Raw genomic sequence first — 15,460 nt, forward strand, 5'->3', positions numbered from 1 at the left:
ACAAACCCGTGTCCCCTGCATCGGCAGGCAGACTCTCAACCATTGCGCCACCAGGGAAGCCCCATGGGGCTTAATTTTTTAATATTGCTCTAGAGGGCCAGATAATATTAGAGAAGCAGATACTCTGCCCTCTCTAAGGACAAAATGGAACATCAAAACGGAGTACCAAAAAGAATATCCATAAGTTTCAGATGAAGGAGGCCCCTAAATATACAGAAAGCACCATTTGACTTTGATATCCAGGTTGAGAATTTGATCGGGTACTTCACCATGATTCCATTCAGATCTAACAGAGCTTCTCATTCAAGTATGTCTCAAGGTCCTTAAAGAATTTTGTAAAGTAAGTACAGGTAGGCTCACAGCACAATACCAGGTACAGAGTATCTTCTGTCCCATGATGTACACTTAACCGATTGAACACAAAACATTTCTAAATGCTCTCAGGAGCCTCAGTTACCAGGAAAATCTTCCAACTCTCAGCCCTAGAGTTCTGTAGTAAAGACAACACCCCAAGCCACCTCTCAGTTCCAGGCCAAGAAAACACCCAGAACATTGCTGTGTGGGAACTTCTTGGGAGATGGAGGGGTTACTCTTTGCCAAGAGAGAGTTCAGGGCTGGGACGGGATATGAAAGCATGAAAGACTGAGAAATAACAATGCTGAGAGGAGCAGCTGTTGCATAAACCCAGCACCAACCTCAGCCCCTGCTCTGGGCAACCAGCCTGGGGCACGTCGGGCTCCACGTCCCCGCCTGCAATTGGAGGCAGAAAGGGAGCCCCGCTGGGAGGGTTTCTGCTGTGTCAAGTGCCCTGGGGTACCGGGAAACACACACTGCACACGTTCACTCCACGCACGAGGGCGCGAGAAGCTTCAATGGGGACACAGTCCGGCTCTGCAGCTGGAAGGGGCCAGAGAGGTCCCTGGGAAACCCACTCATTTATAGACGAAGAAGCTGAGAGCCATCATGGTAAAGTAAGCGACTTGCCCAAAACATGACAGGCAGTTAACAGCACAGCAGGAATGAGAACCCAGGTCTGGGGCCTCCCAAGCAACACCTGTCAAGTGAGCTGCTGGCTTTCAGAGCAGACACCACCGCAGAGGGGACCAGACACACCAAACGCCAGCAAGTGACCCAGAGCCTCCCGTGCATCACTCTGAGAATGGCCTCCTCCAAGGTGCTCTTATCAAACTGTGACAGTCCCTCCAGGCTGTAGAAAGTGACAGGAGGTGGTCATACTGCATGGGAAGGAGAAACCACTTCCATCCACAGGGAGCCCACAGCTGAGGACAGTGTGCCGGGGAGCTCAGAGGTGACCACGTTGTCACAGAAGGTGCGGATCGGCCAAAGATTTTGTTATTGTTTAACAGCTTTATTGAGGTTGCGCTTTTTTAATGTTTCATCATGATTTCTTTTATTTTTATTGACTCTATTTTTTATTAACTAAAGTCCATCGTTTACATTAGGGTCCACTCTTAGGGTTGTGAAGTTCTATGAGTTTTAACAAATGCATGGTGTCATGTATCCACCATCACAGCATCGTACAGAATTGACTCACTGCCCTAAAATTGTGCTCTATCCCTCTAGCCCTCCTCCTGAACCCGTAGCAACCACTAATCTTTTTACTGTCTCTACAGTTTTGCTTTGTCCAGAATATCATATAATTGCAATCATCTAGTATGTAGCCTTTTCAGATTGGCTTCGTTCGCGTAGAAATATGCTTTTAAGGTCCCTTCATGTCTTTTTGTAGGCAGATAGCTAACTTCCTTTTGTCATTAAATAACATTCCATTTATTCATTATTTAAAGGCACCACGGTTGCTTACAAGTTTTGGCAATTATGAAGAAAGCTACTATAAACATTCACATGCAGGTTTTTGTGTGGACATAGACTTCAACTCAATTGGGTAAATACCAAGAAGGGGAACTGGTGGATTGTATGGTGAGAATGCGTTTGTAAGAAATAGCTAAATAAATATATTTTATTTACAGATAGCTTTGTAAGAATAAATATTATTGGGTTGGCCAAAAATTTGTTTGGGTTTTTCTATCAGATCTTATTTTTAGCTTTATAAGGAACTACTAAACTGTCTTCCAAAGTGGCTGTACTATTTTGCATTCCCGCCAGCAATGAATGAGAGCTCCTACTACTCAGCATCCTTGCCAACACTTGGTGTTATCAGTTTTTTAAATTTTAGTCATTCTAGTATGTATAGGGGTGTCTCACTGTTGTTTTAATTTGCAGTTCCCTAATGGCATACAATATTGATCTTTTCTTATGCTTATTTGCCACCTGTATACCTTCTTTGGTGAAACGTCTTGTCAGATCTTTTGCCCTTTTTTCGATTCCGTTGTTTGTTTTCTTACTGTTGGCTTTTTGAGTTCTTTGTATATTTTGGATACGTGTCCTTTATCAGATATCTATTTTGTAAATATCTTCTTGCAGTCTGTGACTTTTCATTCTCTTAACAGTGTCTTTCACAGAACAAAAGTTGTTAGTTTTAATAAAGTCCAACCTATCAATTTTTTCTTTCAAGGATTGTGCTTTTGGTGTGGTCTCTAAAACGCCACTGCTAAATCCAAGGTCACCTAGGTTTTCTCCTATGGTATCTTCCAGAAGTTTTATAGTTTGGCATTTTACATTTAGGTCTACAATCCATTTTGAGTTGATATTTGTGAAAGGTATAAGGTTTGTGTCTATATATATATATATATATATATATATATATATACACACACATGTGGCATGTGGATGTTCGTTTGTTCCAGCACTATTTGTTGAAGAGACTACCTTTCCCCATTGAATTGCCTTTGCTCCTTTGTCAAAAATCAGTTGATTATAGTTGAGTGGGTCTATTTCTGGGATCCCTATTCTGTTCCACTGATTTTTTTGGTCTATTCTTTCACCAATATTATGTGTCTGGATTTTCAGTATACAGTATATCATTTTTTAAAAATAGCTCTACTGAGAGATAATTTACATGCCATAAAATTCACTCATTTTAAGTAAAATTCAACATTTTTTAAATAAACTCATAGAGTTGTACAACCATCAACACAATCCAGTTTAAGAACATTTCCATCATCCCCAAATGATCCTTTCTGCCCAAATCAATCTCTATTCTCAGCCCCAGCCTCAGGCAACTGTTAATCTGCTTTCTGTCTCTGTAGATTTACCTTTTCTGGACACTTCATAAAAATAGAATCATGTAATATCTGGTCTTTTGTGTCTAACTTCTTTCACTTAGCATAATGTTTTCAATGTTCCTCCAAGTTACAGCAATACTCCATTTCTTTCTACTGCTATATGGATAGAGTGCATTTTATCTGTCCATTTGCCAGTAATGGGCATTTGGGTTGCTTCCTTTTTGGCTATTATGAATAATGCTGCTATGAACATTCATGTATAATTTTCTTGTGTGAACATGTATTTTTAATTCTCTTGGGTAAATATCTAGAAGTGGAATTGTTGGGTCAGATAACAAATTTACTTTTAACTGTTTAAAAAACACTTGTTTTCCAAAGGGGCTATTACCATTTTACATTCCCACCAGCAATTTATGAGGATTCCAGTTTCTCCACATTCCTGTCAATACCTGTTACTGTCTGACTGTTTTGTTATAGCCATCTAAGTAGGTGTGAAGTGGTATCTCATTGTGGTTTTGATTTGCATTTCCATAATGACTAATGATACTGACTTTTCATGTGCTTATTTGTTATCCATACATCTTCTTTGGTGAAATGTCTATTAAAATCAGTATTAAGTCTTCTGACCTATGCACAGAGTATGTGTCTTCATTTATGTAGGTCTTCTTTACATCTCTCAGCAATGGTTTGTAGCTTTCAGTGTGCATGCCTTGCAAACCTTTTGTTAGATTTAAGTATTTCATATTTATTATGCTGTTGTAAGTGGTATTGTTTTAATTTTCATTTCCTTTTGTTCATTGCTAACATATAGAAATACAATAGATTTTTGAATAGTGATCTTATATTCTGTACCCTTGCTAAATTCACTTGTTAGTTCTACACAATCATGTTGTTTGCAAATAAAGACAGTTTTACTTCCCCCTTTCCAATCTGGATGCCTTTATTTCTATTTATTGCCTTATTGCACTGTCAAGAACCTCTAGTACAACACTGAAAAGAAATGGTGAGAGAAGACATCCTTATCTTATTACTGACCTAAGGGAGAAAGCACTTAGTCTTTCACATGAAATTTGATGTTAACTATCAGTTTTTCATAGATGACCTTTATTAGGTTGAGGAAGATCCCGTCTACACCAATTTTGCTAAGAGTTTATATCAAAAATGGATGTTGGATTTCCTCAAATCCTTTTCCTGTGTCTATGGATTGTTCTCTTTTATTTAATCTGGTGAATTAAATCGACTGATTTTCAAATATTAAACCAAACTTCCTTTCCTGAGATAAACCCTATTGACCATGCATGATGTATTATCCTTTTTTTTACACTTTTAGATTTGATTTGTTAAATTTTTGCTTGGAATTTTTTTCATCTATGTTCATGAGGAATATTTGTCTATAGATTCCTTGTAATGTCTCTGTCTGATTTTGGTATTAGGGTAAGTCTTAACCTCATCAAATGACTTGAGAAGTATTCTCCTCCCTTCAATTTCCTGGAAGAGTTCGTGTAGAATTACTATTTTGTTCTTAAATGTTTGGTAGAATTTACCAGTAAAGCCATCTGGACCTGGAGTTTTCTGTGTGGAAGCTTTTTAACTATAAATTCCATTTCTTTGATATACGGTTGTTCAGATAATCTCTTTGTTCTTAAGTGAGCTTTGGTAGTTTACATCTTTTAAGTAGTTTCTCCATTTCTTCTGAGTTGTCAGATGTATTGGTATAGTGTTGTTTATAATGCTCCCTGATCCTTTTAGTATCTGTAGAATCTCTAATGGTGACATCTCTCTCATTCCTGATTTGTTTGTGTCCTCTATTTTCATCCTGAACAGTCTAACAGTTTATCAGTTGAACAGTTGAAATTCTCATTGAGATCTTTTGATTTCATTGACTTTGGTTTTACTGATTTTTCTCTATTTTTTCCTCTTTTCTACTTCATTTATTTCTGTTCTGATCTTTATTATTTCCTTTCCTCTGCATACACTGGACTTAATTTATTCTTCCTTTTCCAGTTTCTTAGGGTGGAAGCCAAAGTATACATCTGAGACCTTTTTCCTTTTCTAATATATGCACTTTGTGTGATAAATTTCTCACCAAGTACTGTTTTAGCAGTATCATACAAATTTTGGTATGTTGTGTTTTTACTTTCATTCAGTTCACAATACTTTCTAATTTAACTTTTGATTTCTTCTTTAAAAATGTGTTATTTAGTTTCCAAACACTCAGGGATTGTCCAAAGATCTTTCTGTTATTGATTTCTAAATTAATTCCATTATGGTCTATGCAGTAAAGACTAAACAGGCTTGAGATGTTCAAACTCTGCACATTCCAAAGAAAGGACTGGCCTTTGATCAGCTGGGAGAAAAGCTCTAAGCCCTTGGAATATCCTACCTGATAAGAGTGTCTTTGTACATCTGGGGCCTCAGGCCATGCCATTTAGTGATACTTAGAATGTGATTTACAGTGCAGGTCTTAGGCCACACTATACCACTTTGACCTCTAGGGAGACTAGAGACCAAATAATTAAGTTCCATGGCACTCTATGCCTTCTTGACTGACCCCCAATACAAACCGTGGACATGATGGCCTGAGCAAGCTTCCCTGGCTGGCAGTACACCATTAGTGCTGTCCCACATCGTTGCTGGGAGAACTAAGTGCTGTCCGTATCACCCCACTGTGAGAAGATGACTTAAATCTTGTGGTCTCTTCTGGACTCTGCCTTATGTACCTTTGGGCTTTACTAATTTTTTTTTTGGGGGGGGGGCTTTACTAATTTTAATCTGTAGCTTTTTTTTGTAATAAACTGTAACCATGAGTATGATAACTTTTCTGAGTTCTGTGAGTCTTTCTAGTGAATCGCTGACCTGAGGGTGGTCTTGGGGATCTCTGACAGAAGTCAGAGAACATATTTGAACACTTCTAATTTTGTCGAAATTTGTTTCTGGCCCAGAATATGGTCAATCTTGGTAAGAATCTTGAAAAGAATGTGTATTCTGTTGTTGGGTGGAGTGACATATAAACGTCAACTAGGTAAAATTAGTAGATTGTGTTGTTGCAATGTTTCTGTATCCTTACTGATCATCTGTTGACTTATTCTATCGTTTATTGAAACAGGGTATGGAAGTCTCCGAGGACTGCTGTCAGCAGTTGCTCGAAGGTTTAACTTATCACAGTCCACGTCAAATGACTTTATACTAATTCACGCACAGCATAACACCTTTACTGTTACATACTTCCATTTCTCTCTTTCCAGTCCGTATCTTCTTATTATATACATTATACTTTTACATAGATTATAAATCCAATGCTACAGGATGATTATTTTTATTGAAATGGTGGATTATGTTTTAAAGACATTTTAATAAGGAGGAAAAACTGATATAGTCTCTAACATAGTTATGATTTCCAGTGTGCTTTGTTCCTTTGTGCAGATTCATATTTCCTTCTACCTAAAGGGATTCCTTTAATATTTATTATAGTGCAGTTCAGCTGATGATGAGGTCTTTCAGTTACTGTCTGTCTGAAAAAGGCTTTATTCCACCTTCATGTTTGAGAACATTTTCATTTTCATTCACTTGACAGGTTGCTTCCCCCACCCATGCCCTCCACCCTCCTAGAACTAAAGATGTTCCTCTATGTATTCTCACTTGCATGTTTTTTTACAACAAATCTGCTGTCACCTTATGTTTATTCGTCTGCATGTAATGTGTCTTTCTTTTGGCTATTTTAAAGATTTTCTCTTTATTACTGGTCATGAGCAATTTGGATTATGAAGTGCTTTGGTTTAGTTTTCTTCATGTTTCTTGTGCTTGGGCCTCATTGAGCTTTCTGGATCTGAGGATTTATAGTTTTCATAATATCTGAAAAAACATTCAGCCATTATTTCTTCAGAATTTTTTTTTAACCCTTCCCCTTCCTTAGGGGACTCCAATTACACACATATTAGGCCACTTTAAGTTATCCCACAACTCACTTACATTCTTTCCACTTTTTAAAAGTTTTCACTTTGTTTCATTCTAGATGGTGTCTATTGCTACGTCTTCAAGTTCACTAATCTTTTCTTCAATGTCTAATCTGCCATTAATCACATTCAGTGTATTTTTCATCTTAGACATTGTGGTTTTCATCTCTAGAAATTAGATTCAGTTCTATTTTTAACTTCCATGTCTCTACTAAACTTTTTGAACATGAAGAATAGATATAGTAACTGTTTTAATGTCCCTCCCCCCAGTCCTAAGTGCTCAATATTCACTCCCTTTCCTTTAGAGCCAAAGGTGTTTATATGGTTGCCAAAAAAAAATTATTAAGCACCCTCTCTCCAGTGTGAACTCTGTTTCAACCTCTTAAAATTTTCTCTGAAGGAGAATACAAGATAAACTGAACAAAGTCACCATTTGGTAGAACAGCTCTGGAACTACTTAAAAGCAAGCACTTGATTGGGGCTTCCTAAATGTGCTTTAAGTGCTCATTTGTACAAAATTAAAATCTCCAGAAGACAACAAAAAGAGATAAATTGTTTCATAATCTGCCTTCTGCTTGTATGAGAAGCAGCCAAATACTGTGCAAGTCGGTATCAGGGGCTTAATAGAAAGGAAACAAATTCTCCAGAGTATGTCAAAGGGCCAGGAAAAAATGGGTCTAGTCTTTGGCACTTGATACTACTGCAGGCTGGACTCTGACCCCTAATGCTCATGAAGATGACCAAGGCCCTCAGGGACCTGACCTCAGTCAAAGAAAAGGCAAATCCAGTTCAACACAGTTTGACTCTCATCTGTACTGTACATTCTGAAATATCTGAAATCCACTTATCTAGGGCTGCAATCCATGGCCATGCATAGTTGGTAAGAATATTCAAAGCAGCTACACAACTTAATCCTCCACCATGAGGAGAGACTGGTGTTTTCTGTGGATTCCTGTTCTGATTAGGTAGATATGTGGACACCTAAGCTCTTGGCTGGCAAATGGGTCTTTGGCAAGGAGTCCATTCTCGGGTAGGAGGCCCTTAATGGTAAATACTGTTCCTTTCCTTCTCCCAAATGCTGTGACGTTCATTCCCTGTGCCACATCTCAGAGCAACAGCGGAGTCTTGATTTACCACAGTGAATTCGTGGCTATGCAGCTCAGTTCCAGAACATGCAGTTCTCTGTCAAAAGCTGCTTACAGGACCTCTGGACTAGACTGTCAATTTTCAAGTGTCTGGGATCAGATCGGCACTATCTGAGAAGCAGAGTTCTGAGGTCACAGTCCAAATTGGCCCCCATTAAAATGTCAGATAATGCCTTGTCAGTTTGGAAAGCTATCATCAGTAATGTTTTTGGTTAGTTTTTTTCCAGAGAAATGCGTGACAAAAATAAAAATCAGACTTGAAAAATAGCTGGTGTGGGAGCGATGCCTAATAAACATCTAAATAAGATCTGCATCTCCAAAATCAAAGCCGTGCACAAAAGAGTAGACGCTAGGTGCTCCGTGACCAATCACCAAGGCCAACTTTAAAGCATGGGTGGAAAAAGTGGCTGACTACATGCTGTGATTTAAAGAATGCTGAGTAGCCACTGGACCCATGGGAAGTTCCCACAGATGGACTCACTTCTGATTCTGAAAGGTTCCCTTTCTATGAAGGGCAACATATTTTAACTAAACTAATGATAATAAAGTCATTTAGGTCATACTTGACTGCTTCGAAGCTCTTCCATGTGCATTAGCTTGTTCGGGCCTGTTTAATGGGTACTATCCTCCTCCCAAACTCGTGGGAAAAGAAACAGGAGGTCTGCACAAGGGCCAGAACTCAGATTACAAGGGAGCCCCTGAGCTGGGACAAGTGCATCCTGCCCCAGGTGATGGATGGTCTAAGAGTCTGAGGCAGGGCGGACTGCTGGAAGCAAAGGTGCTGTGCAGCCGTCAGGGACCAGTGGAACATCACGGTTGGGAGGGGACACCGGTCAGTGAGGGGCAGCTGAGGACCCTGGACACTTAAAAGTTCAAATGCGTTCAGCCCCCGAATCGCTCTGTTTAGGTGTATCTTACAGATGCAACATAATATGGCAACCCGGACTCTCCATCCCTTGTATCCTTCCACACCAAGGTTTTGTCACCTCTGAAAGGCAGCTCCATTTTCTTTCCTCAAGGGCTGGAGGTTTGGCTGAGCAAGTGGAGAGCTACGCAGCTCACTGCCAAAAAGATAAATAAATAAATCCAGTGATCACTGAGGGGTTAACATCCCCACATTCTTTCAGCACTGTCTAAACTTGAGAGTCCTCAGCTAGGAGCCTGATCTGGGCGCATAAGGCTGCACAGTTTCCATAATAGTAAAGGTTCGTTTGTCAAGGCCCTACTCAGCACGCAGCACTGTGCCTGGGGTTTGACATGCACCACTTAAAATCCCCACAGCCACCCTGGCGAGGAAGGTGTTAACAGAACCTTATAGATAAGATTGAACTTAGGGTCCCACAGCTAGTAAAGGGTAAAGCCGAGTTTCGACCCCTGGTCTATCCAACTACAAAACTCTGCTCATAATATCCTGTCTCAGGGAGCTGCTGACAGCATATTCGGTATCTGATAAGAGCAGTGACCATAAAAATGAGTTTCAAATGGTAAAGGCATAGAAATCAGAGTCCAGAGCTTAGGGCAGTGGTTTCCTCTCCCACCAGGAGCTGCATCACCCTAGGCAAGTCCCGGGATCACTGGCCTCTTCTCCTCATCTGAGCCATGAGGGTTGAACTACTGGGACACCATCTTGAGCTGGATGACTTTGCAGGACTACAAGCCAAAGCAAATATTTTGATTTTTTTAAATCGCCTTAAAATGAACAGGGAATTAATTTCTCATGAAGTTAAGCAACACAATAAAAGGCAACACAATAAAATATAATTACAGGAACTATGTACTAAAACATTAGGCATTGTTTCGTCATTTATCTTAACTGCATCTCTGAAGCCAGGCCCAGGCCAGGTACACTGATGTCTTGCTGTAACATGACCCACAGGGCAGTTTATAACTGGAAGTACCAGAAAAACCTCATTACAATACCATGTCTCTGTGGCAAGGACTTCAAAGGCAGTAAGACAGTTTCCAGGGATCTCAGTTTCCAAGGCTGAAAAGTAACTGCGGAAAAGAGATTCAAGAGTCTCAAAGCAAAGTCCTGGTACAGGCAGCCCCAGATTGCTAGTCCTGTGTTCTCACCTCTAGAACAGCCGGGCTCCCACAGGTGTCAGGTGTACTCAACTCAGTGCAAGACAAGCCCCGACACAGGGTGTAGAGAGGGGATGCTAACGGAAACCACCCAATGCGGGGGGTGGGTGGCCTAGACCTCCTGTGAAGACCCCGTCAATCCAGAGCTTCTCTGCTTTTAGTGGTCTCTGGGCTGGGAGGCACAGTTGGCCCCTTCTGGATGCTTTCAGAAATTGCTGTCTTCCTTCCAGAGTCAGCATATTCTTCTTAGGAGGTGTGCACGTATACATACATGCACGCGCACGCACGCACGCGCACACACACACACACACACACACACACACACACAGCTTATAAAAGGAGATGCCAGGCCTTGAATCAGACATTCACCTGCTACAGCAGACGATCTTTCAGTGTCCCTTCCAGCTCTATAGTTCTGTGAGCAAATGAGATGCTAATTCAACCTGAAATGCTCACTAAATAAGAGTTTATAATTTGAATTAATGCTCTTAAGGTCTCTACTTAGTAACCATATACTAGTAATAACAACATGCAACAAGTGCTAGCTACATGCCAGACACCTGAGAGTTTAAAATAATTTTTCTAACCTTCACAGGAACGAGGGAGAATTCACTATCATCCTCATTTCAGAGATGAGGGAACTGGGGCTCTGAGCTGTTAGGTAAATCACCCGAGATTACACAACTAGTAAGTGGCAGACCCTCTGCCATCTGAATTCTTGCTCTCAGCCTCTCACATCTCGGATTTATGTCTTTAACGTGTAAAGCGGTACTGCATAGTGGCTAAGAGTGTGGGCTTTGGAGCCAGACTCCCTGCTTCCTAATCCACAGCTGACTTCATATGTAAAATGTTATGTGCTTAAAACAGTACCTGGCACATAGTAAGCATGCAAAACCCAGCCACTATCAGGATTATTCTCTATATCACTATTCTCGTTACATAACAGTAGGCTGGAAGGTCTCCAGGAGGAAGGATTTATTCTTTTGCTATATTCTTTTTATATATTTTTTAAATATCAGCTTTATTGACATATTATTCGTATACCATAAAATTCATCTGTTTAAAGTGTACAACTCAGTGGTTTTAGTATATTCACACAGTTGTGGAACCATCGCCACTAGCTAATTCTGGAACATTTTAATCACCCCAAAAAGAAATACCTTACCCATTAGCCCTTGCCCCCCGTCCCCCCTCCTCCCTGACCCTGGAAACCACCAACCCACTTTCTGTCTCTTTGGATTTGCCAATTCCGGATATTTCATATAAATGGAATCCTACAATATGTGACCTTTTGTGTCTGACTTCTTTGTCTCAGCATATTTTCAAGGTACATACTATTGTAGCATATATCAGTGCTTCATTCCTTTTTTTTAAATTGAGGGGAAATTCACATAACATGAAATTGACCATTTTAAAGTGAACAATTCAGCAACATTTACTACATTCACAATGTTGTACAACCTCCATCTCTATCTAGTTCCAAATATTCCATTCTTTTTCATGGCTGAATAATACTCCATTGTACGGGTATGACACCTATTACTACTACAAATCTGCTGGGTAAAATATTAAGAAGTGAAAATACATGGACATGGAAAATACATGAAAATACAGGAGTAGACAGACTTGGATTCAAACCCTTGCTCCTCCATTTTCTAGCTCTGTGACTTTGAGCAACTTCCCCAATATCTCGGGGCCTCTGTTCCCTCATCAAGCAAATGAAAATAACAGCACTTGCTCTAAGCGAGTATTATGAGGTTTAGTCCAGTACCTGGCTACAAGTAAAGTAAGTACTTGGTAAATAACAACTACTATCATCAACAAGCACCTTTCCTGGGGGGAACTGCAATCCTGCTCAATTTTCTGAGGAGTATCTATAAAATACGGAAAAGCATCGAGAAGACAGTAACAATCGTCTATGTCCCCACCCCTCAGAATCAAGCATAGTTAACATTTTAGCACAGACCCTCAGCCTTGCTAATACATGACACCATGTAAACTTTGGTCTTGGTTCTAGTTTCTTTCCTAAGAAGAGTGGACTCATCACCCTTAGGGGATCCCTACAGTACCAAGTGTAGCCCTGACTACAGCAAGGAATGAGAGTGGCCAGTGAACAGATGTGCCTTCCCTTTCTCCATTCCACAAATTCTCACTAAGCACCACGGCTGGGCTTCACGGAGCAGGACATGGTCTTCTCCCTTGAGAAGGCCCACCTCTAGTGGAATGGAGGAGAAAGACATTTCCAAAACAGTGTAAAGTGTACAGTGACTGAGACAGACATGGTATCACAGAAGAACTAAGTACAAGCACCTCAGTGGACCTTCACCTAAGGCCCCAAACTTTCTTTGGGCTCTGTCTCTGCTTGTTTCCCAAAAAAGAACCAATGAAGAGTCTATCAACACAACCAACGTTAAATATGAATATGGGTCAGCAGCAATAAAAGGGCTCTTACTCTCCTTACACTATCTAAATATAAACGGGAGGCTCTGACTAGCAACCTGAGATGAGTGGCTACATGCAACGCAGCATCTAGCTTCCCACCATCTGCAGAACCGTTAAATCTAGATGGGAAGAGGCCTAAGAGAGTGCCGCGCCCGAGATAAACAGCCCCGGAAGGCTTACACAGCAGATCCCCAGCAGGCCACGGCATCACAGCTCCTCGCCTTCTCACACCCGTACTCCCACATTTTCTGGGTTTCGCACATGGGCAAAAGCACTCGGCAAGGACCCCCCGGGCCCCGCCTCTGCCACCCTATACCCTCCTCTCATGGATAGTTGTCTATCAAACTACTTCTTTTCACTGCGCCTGAAGCGATCTCAAGACTTCAAAAAAAATAAAAAGCAGCTGCTAAAGGGAAAAAACTGGATCCCCCTATCTTCTCTCCTCTCCTTACCGTGGAGATGAGGAAATTCAGGCTCAGAGGGGGTTCATAATTTGCCCCAGGTCACATAGTGGGTATTGGCGGAGACAACCCTGAGCCCTGCTGCAATGAGCTCACTACCAGGGCAGGTCTACAGAAGCTGGGACCCAGCGTCCAACAGACTATAGAATTTTCCTGCCAGGGAGGAAGCATCCTGCGTGTTACTAGTCTGTCGTTCGGCTCCAGGATACCTAGGAGGTCATGGTCATTAGCAAATATCCAATTCATAAAGGTCAGGATTAGGTTCTGTCTCTTTAAGACCTGATATTAATCTACCAAGAAATACTCTAGGAAAATCCTCTTTGGATTCTTCCTACGGTCCTTATGACCAGGGACTTTTCAGTCCATGAAAAAAAAGGAGGTATATCAACTCCTGCTAAACCTCCACTACCAGAATTCATACTTGTAATTCCTTTCTCTTTTCAAGTCATCCATGCACTGACTTTAACGTACTGAACGGGGTCAGACCCTGTGGGAGTCTCTGTAAACGCGGTCACTGCAGGGAGCTGCAGAGGTTCGGCTCCCGGTCTAGTAAGAACGGGCGAGGCCTGTGTATAATTGCCTACCCAAGGCACAGCTTTCGAGAAATGACCCAGGAGTCCCTTAGGAGGCTCACTGATCCAAGGTTAATAAAGACGGCTGGCAAGTTCACACTTCTTCCCGGCTCCCTGACCTCGAGCAGAATCTTAGAATGATCCAAATTTCAGGGCCAAGGCTGCTGGGTCGGCTCCGCGCATGCTCGAACTCCTCGGCGAGGACGCAGCTCCCGCGCCCCCTGGCGGCGGCGGCCGGCACTGCGGGAAGACCTCGATGGGTGCCCCGCGCTTGGAGGGTCCTCCCCACCCCACTGTGGTGTGGCCCACGACGGAACTTTTGGCATGTGACCCGCTCAGAGGCCTAGTGTGGAATTCCGGTTTTTGAACGTGGCCAGGGTACCAAAGAATCCTACTGTTTAAGTAAGAAGCCCCAGTGTTATGGACGCTGTTCAGGGAGAAGGATGTTTTTTCCAAGACCTCCTGCAAGGTCCAACCAGCTCTGGGAGCCACTCAACGCAAACCAAGGCACCTCACAGCACACCAGGGTAGACTCAGCCTCTCTCGGTGCGGCATCGGCAACCTCTGCACCCGGGAGCGCCTGCACAAATGATACACCGGCCCCTGTCCACAAAGCAAGCATCTGACAGCAAAGGAGAAAATGAACGGGGGTCTGAAACAGAGGGTCCACCCTTTACTCCTCCTCTTAACTGGGGATGGTACCTGTGTGAGGATTAAGGGCGTTAGGGGGCAAGTGCTTAAAAAGTGTTTGGAAGGTTTTTCTTTTTAATGCTGTAATTACTATTAACAATTTATTACTATTATTCCAGAACCTGGCCCATAGTAGGAGCTTAATAAACCTGAGTTCCTCTCCCTGTCTTGCGGGGCTGTGGTGTGTCCCTGCAGGGCAGACACAGGTCTCTGCCTCACGGGTCAAGGGACTGGGCAGGGAGGCCCAGCCGGGGCCCAGCACAGCTTCCTGCTCTGCTGCACCAGTCCCAAGGTGACTGGGGGAGAGTGCAGCGTGGCTCTGACACCCTCCCTCTCCCCAGAACAGTCTGTGCTCTGCTCCCGCCCCCAGAGAGCTCTGAGCTTTCCAAATATGGATGCTTTTTTCATTCCCAAAGCATCAGGAACATTTCGGGGAAGAAAATGAACACCAGACATGGTTTGGAAATGATGGAAGCCAAGTGATGGGTGGTGGCAGGACAAGCACTGTGCTAGGACTCAGAAGTCCTGGTTTTAAAGTATTAAATGGGGGCCTGGACTGCTCCCCTTTTATAACCTGGCCCGCATTGTATGGGTCTAGGCCTCAGGGACCTAGAAAAAGGCCCCAAGTCCAAAGAGGGAAAAATACAGCCACTAGCACACAATGCAGGGGAGAAAACTGCATTAAGGAGGCCAAAAGAGCCCCTGGATTTCAAAGAACTGAGCCATGAGAGATGGGCTCGTCAGAGTCAAACAGCCTGAAAGACAGTCCACAAACTGGGATGATCTACCTGAAGGTGAGTGTGGGTAGAAGAAGAATTAGAGACAAGATTGTTTGTTTTATATCGGGCCCAAACCAAAATCTATTTTCATCTAAAATGGAGAGCATTTCAGAATACACTAAAAACCCTGCACTTTTGCTTAAGCAGCTTGTGTTACTCGGGTAGAGTTTATCTTCGATAGTGTGGCCCTGGA

At 42.2% G+C, this 15,460-nt stretch overlaps 1 protein-coding gene across 7 annotated transcripts in view; it reads right to left on the reverse strand.

Moving 5' to 3' along the window:
- The window catches only part of TTC7B (tetratricopeptide repeat domain 7B), a 240,460-nt gene that overhangs the window by 182,513 nt on the left and 42,487 nt on the right, over window positions 1-15,460 (reverse strand). The gene's annotated exons all lie outside the window — the stretch shown is intronic.

The sequence above is a fragment of the Phocoena sinus genome, chromosome 2 (genome assembly GCF_008692025.1).
Source record: "Phocoena sinus isolate mPhoSin1 chromosome 2, mPhoSin1.pri, whole genome shotgun sequence".
Taxonomy (NCBI): domain Eukaryota; kingdom Metazoa; phylum Chordata; class Mammalia; order Artiodactyla; family Phocoenidae; genus Phocoena; species Phocoena sinus.